Raw genomic sequence first — 6,359 nt, 5'->3', positions numbered from 1 at the left:
TGTTCTCTTTATGTTTTCCAAACGTAACTGAGCCTTCCAACTGCAACATTCTTTTTAAAGATTCTAAATACTGTTGATGTATATAGTCTTCAAAAGGAAATGCTTAAATCTTTACTTTGATATTTTAATCATCTTCCTTCTTGCAATACAGACAGACTAAACTGAGAATTGGTTATTAAACCTTGTACACAAATTTTATTGTAATAATATATTTTCCTTTTCATCTACACTTCCAGAGTGAACAGTTAATCCGGTATACTGCTTTAAATCTGGCCACACACAACTGCCAAATTGATGCACACGTTTAACTGTTCTTTCCATGTTTTCTATTGATGACAAAATCAAAACTGGCAAATCACCATGAATGGATAGATTTGTATTCTTATGCAACGTGTTATTTTAATTATCATCACATTCCATTATTATCAGACAGTACACTAAATATAATTATTCTTTTGGTAAAAAGCTCATTAAAATCTTATAAATTACACAGAATACTGCTGGTGAAACTAACAGTCAATATCATTTAGGCCAAAACAATCATCTAGTAAAATCAGCTGAGAGAGAAGGTGACCGAGAAAGCATTATCCATGTTGCAGCCATCTATGAAGATGTTTGTTGAGTGATTTGCTGATTTCCTGAATCTTTGGGCACTGTGTGAATGTTGATGGTTGACTTGAGGGCAAGGAGGAACTGGAGCACAAGTTGAAGAACACGTGCACCTTATGACATGTCTTAGATCGGCATCATGCATACCACATTAGGCAAAGAGAATGAATTCACTAATTGGCAACAGGTACGACCTACCACAAATGTAGTTTTTGGAAATGAAAAATCACTATCTTCAGGCTAGAGAAAGTTGGCCAAAATTTGTTTATTTAGTACAATTACAACTCATTACAAAGATAGAGCATCTACATGTACAAATAACTTTTCAGGTTATGGTGCTGTTGTTAGGGCCAGTATTAATTTCCCATCATTTATTGACTTTCAGTAGTATTGAGATTGCACCAAATGTCAGCGTAAACTCAATGGACTAAAAGGCCGCCTGTGTTGTTTGGAATTATGTTGTTGTTGGTGTGCCAACGTACTAAATTGAAGGTGCATCCATAATGCCATGAGACAGAAAACACAAACAAATTGATCTTGTGAAAATTAAGGGAACAAGTGCGCATACACATCCAAGTCAGTATTCTGTCAAGCTGCGGATATAACTCACAGATGGCAAATGGTCTTCAGAAATTAGGAGGTGAGACAGTTAATACAAAATACCTGTCTTTGACTTGTCCTAATGGCCATATAATTTGTGGTTGAAATATCAAGTTTTGGTCAAAGTCAAGCTGATGACTGAAGACTGATGGTTAGGTTGAATATAAATGAAAGTGCCTAGTGTTTTTAATAGTCATGCACGTTTGCAGAGCACAAATATGACTTGTCAGTTATCAAGCCAAGAAGTATTTGCATGTTGAGGAAACTGCAATAACAACAGTACTAACACAAATATCTCCTGGTATCTTCAATTCACTAATATACCCTCAGCGGTCACCTTATTAGGTATGCCCTCCTAATAAAGTGGCCACTGAGTGTATGTTTGTGGCCTTCTGCTGTTGTAGCTCATCCACTTTAAGGTTCGATGTGTTGTCCATTCAGAGGTGCTTTTCTGCACACCACAGTTGTAACACTTAGTTATTTGAGTTACTGTTGCCTTTCAGTCAGCTTAAACCAGTTTCGGCATTCTCTTTTGATCTCTCTCATTAATAAGGCATTTTCGCCCACAGAACTGCTACTCACTAGATGTTTTTTCGTTTTTCACACTATTCTTTGTAAACTCCAGAGACTGTTGTGCGTGGGAATCCCAGGATGCCAACAGTTTCAGAGATACTCTGTCATGGTCCGCTCCGTGAAGCTGCATTCCGGTTCACGGTCCAGTCCGTGGACTCCAGGTCATCCGACTGTCCCTTGTTTCATTTGGGCTTAATCATAGACACCTAACGCTCCTCTTGGGGCTGGGAATATAAGTGGCTCTGGGATCAAGTGTGGGTGCTGGTTTGTCTTGTCAGTATCACCTTGGAGCAACCCGCTGGTGGAAGGCTAGAGCAGCCATTTGTGATCTCTAGGCCTGGTTGGAGGACCACTGCTTCATGGAGCCTTGTTGTCTCTAGTCGGAGCAATCATCATGATATGGATTTGGCTGTTTCCGTAGCCAGCCAAGGTTGCTGGCCACCCCGAGACTCGGACCCACCCCAGATTGAGCTCCCTTCCTGTCCTTGCCTCCGTGGGGTAAGTCAGGCTGTCCAAGGGGCTTCCCTTCCTCCACTATCAACTCTGCTCTCAAACGCATCTCCCCCATTTCATGTACATCTGCTCTCACTCCATCCTCCCGCCACCCCACTAGGAATAGGGTTCCCCTGGTCCTCACCTACCAACCCACCAGCCTCCGGGTCCAACATATTATTCTCTGTAACTTCCGCCACCTCCAATGGGATCCCACCACTAAGCACATCTTTCCCTCCCCCCCCTTGCTTTCCGCAGGGATCGCTCCCTACGCGACTCCCTTGTCCATTCGGCCCCCCCCATCCCTCCCCACTGATCTCCCTCCTGGCACTTATCCTTGTAAGCGGAACAAGTGCTGCACATGCCCTTACACTTCCTCCCTTACCACCATTCAGGGCCCCAAACAGTCCTCCAGGTGAGGCAACACTTCACCTGTGAGTCGGTTGGGGTGATATACTGCATCCAGTGCTCCCGATGTGGCCTTCTATATATTGGCGAGACCCGACGCAGACTGGGAGACCGCTTTGCTGAACACCTATGCTCTGTCCGCCAGAGAAAGCAGGATCTCCCAGTGGCCACACATTTTAATTCCACATCCCATTCTGACATGTCTATCCACGGCCTCCTCTACTGTAAAGATGAAGTCACACTCAGGTTGGAGGAACAACACCTTATATTCCGTCTGGGTACCCTCCAACCTGATGGCATGAACATTGACTTCTCTAACTTCCGCTAATGCCCCACCTCCCCCTCGTACCCCATCTGTTATTTATTTTTATACACACATTCTTTCTCTGACTCTCCTTTTTCTCCCTCTGTCCCTCTGACTATACCCCTTGCCCATCCTCTGGGTTCCCCTCCCCTTGTCTTTCTTCCCAGACCTCCTGTCCCATGATCCTCTCGTATCCCCTTTACCAATCACCTGTCCAGCTCTTGGCTCCATCCCTCCCCCTCCTGTCTTCTCCTATCATTTTAGATCTCTCCCTCCCCCTCCCACTTTCAAATCTCTTACTAACTCTTCCTTCAGTTCGTCCTGACGAAGGGTTTCGGCCTGAAAGGTCGACTGTACCTCTTCCTAGAGATGCTGCCTGGCCTGCTGCGTTCACCAGCAACTTTGATATGTGTTGCTTGCCGTTAACCTGCAGTTGGATCCGTCCTCGCCTCTGTGGGGTAAGCCAGACTGTCTTTCCATTACACTGAGGCAGGTCTGTTCTCTGCCCCAGCCTTGACGATCCCCAACCTTGACGAGTCCTATAGCCATGTCAAGTCCTCGCATAGTTCCGGGGTCTGAGTCCCAGTCTAGACCTAGGTTCTGGGTCCTTGCCCAGTCTCTGGCTCGGTGTCCATACCCAAGCCTCGCCTAGTCCCGTAGTCAAGCCTCGAAGAACCCAAGACATGTCCAGTCCTATAGCCACGTCATATCCTCGCCTAGTTCCGGGGTCCGAGCCCCAGTCAAGACCCAGGTTCTGGGTCCTTGTCCAGTCACTGGCTCGGAGGCCACACCCAGGCTCTTAGTTCCCAGTTCCTTGTCCTGGTCCCGCTTTCCTAGCCAAAGTCCTAGCCCAAATCTGTGTCCCTGTTCCTAGTCGGGCCTCTTGCCTGAGTCCAGTCCCATCCCTAACTCTAGTCCAGTCCAGTTCCCAGTACTTCAGTGTCTGTGTCTTGCATTTGGGTCCGCTCCCGATGCCCCCTTATGACATACTCAAATCATCCCGTTTGGCACCAACGATCATTCCATGGTCAAAGTCACTTATATCACATGTTTTCCCTATTCTGATGTTTGGTTTGAACAACAACTAAACTTCTTGACTCACTCTGCATGTTTTTATGTATTGAGTTGCTGCCACATGATTGGCTGATTAGATATTTGTATTAGCAAGCAGGTGTACAGGCGTACCTAATAATGTAGCCATAATGTAGTTTATATAACCCCTTATTCTTCTCTAATTCCAGATTTTATTTATCACAGATTAACAACAACTCAATATTTCACTTGGCACAATTGCAACTATTTTCTTCCACTTGAGCAACAGCTGCAACCCACTTGTAGTGTGGAGTTATAGTTAAATCATTGTTTATTGCCATCTTTTATCCAAATGTGCATATGGCTACCCGAAGTCATTTTAGGGGTCTCCAGCTCTATCAAAAACTCCTTCTCCAAATAAAACTTTTGAAAATGTTGGGTTAGACTTTCAACTGAGTGTAAAACTCAGTAGGTAAATCAACTGCATTTTACGAACGGTTGCACTTAACAGAACTGAAAATTAGGTACAATTGCTTGTTGCTGGTTCACAAAATGACTTACATTTATATGGCAATCTTGAATGGTGCTCTGAAGTGTTTTACAAGCAAGAAATTACATGTAAATTGTAATTACTGTTGTAATTTAAGAAACACAGCAACGTCTCAAATAGCACACGAAAATTGCTGGAGGAACTCAGCAGGTTAGGCAGCATCTATGGAGGGGAATAAACAGTCGACGTTTCTGGCCGAGAAGCTTCTTCAGGACTGGAAAGAAAGGGGGAAGAAGTCAGAATAAGAAGGCGGTTGGGGTAGGAGTACAAACTGGCAGGTGATAGGTGAAGCCAGGTGCAGGCGTTGAACTGAGAATCTGGGAGGTGATAAGTGGAAAACATAAAGGGCTGAAGATGAAGGAACCTGGTAGGAGAGTGCATCATGGGATGGCAGGGAGGCAGCAGAAGAACATGAGGGCAGGTGAGAAGAGCACAATAATTAGGCCATTCAGTCCTTTGAGTATGCTCCATTCAATCAGAGCTGACTTATTATCCTTCTCAACCCCATTCTCCTGCCTTCATCACTGTAGCCTTTGATGCCCTGACTAATCAAGAACTTTCCACCTCCACTTTAAATATACTCAATAACTTGGTCTCCACAGCCGTCCATGGCAATGAATTACACAGATATATTAATCTCTGGATAAAGAAATTCTTATTCTCATGTCTATTTTAAATGGACATCCCTCTATTCTGTGGCTGTGCCCTCTGGTCTTAGGCTCGCCCACTGTAGGAAACTTCCTCTCCACATCCACCACAAATTAGGCCTTTCAATATTTGATAGGTTTCAATAAGATCCCTCCTCATTTTACTAATCTCCAGCAAGTGCAGGCTCAAAGCCGTCAAATGTTCCTCATACATTAATCCTTTCATTCCCAGAATCATTCTCGTGAACCTCTCTGGATCTTCTCCAATGTCAGCACATCTTTTCTTAGAGGGAAGCCAGATCGGGAATAAAAAAGAGAGAAGGGGGAGGGGGAGAATTTACTGGAAATTAGAGAAATCAATATTCATGCTGTCAGGTTGGAGGCCACCCAGAGTGAATATAAGGTGTTGCTCCTCCAAGCTGAGAGTGGGCAAATCGTGGCAGTGGAGCAGACCATAGACCAACATGTCAGAATGGGAATGGGAAGTATAATTTAAAATGGGTGGCAGATGGAGCAAGGGTGCTCGACAAAATGGCCCTGTCTGGTAGCCTCTTCCACCTATTGCCTCCTGGCTTCTTGCTTCATAGATGCTGCTTGACCTGCGAGCTCCTCCATCATTTTGTGTGTTTTGCTCTGGATTTCCAGTATCTGCAAAATCTCTTGTGTTTAAGGTCCGAAATAAACAACACCACCATAATATTCATTTGATATTCAAGGGATTAAGTTGCCTGGAATAGCAAGGATAACTCCTCTGTTCTTTGAATTAGTGCAAGGGAATTTTTTATGTCTATCCTCAGAGGACATAGGAAATATTGAATTAACATCTCATCTACAAGACTACACATCCAACAAAGCAGTACTCCTTCAAAACTGCACAGGTGTGTCAGTTTAAGTTTTTGTGCTCAAGACAACTGGAGCAGAATATAAACCTGGCTCCTTCTGGCTTATAGTTAAGAGAGATACCAACTGATCCACAACTGAAGCATCCAAATTGATATCAACATATTAGCCTACATTCTAATGTAAAGATCCAACAAATGCAGAGACCAAGAATGATCACCGTCACCATAGGAAGATCCAATGTTGTGTCCAAAACTGATGTTTATGAATTTCCCAGTGACTGTTCCCCCTTCCTAACTGATTT

This window comes from Mobula hypostoma, chromosome 1, assembly GCF_963921235.1.
Source record: "Mobula hypostoma chromosome 1, sMobHyp1.1, whole genome shotgun sequence".
Classification (NCBI taxonomy): Eukaryota; Metazoa; Chordata; class Chondrichthyes; order Myliobatiformes; family Myliobatidae; genus Mobula; species Mobula hypostoma.
This window is presented reverse-complemented; position numbering follows the sequence as displayed.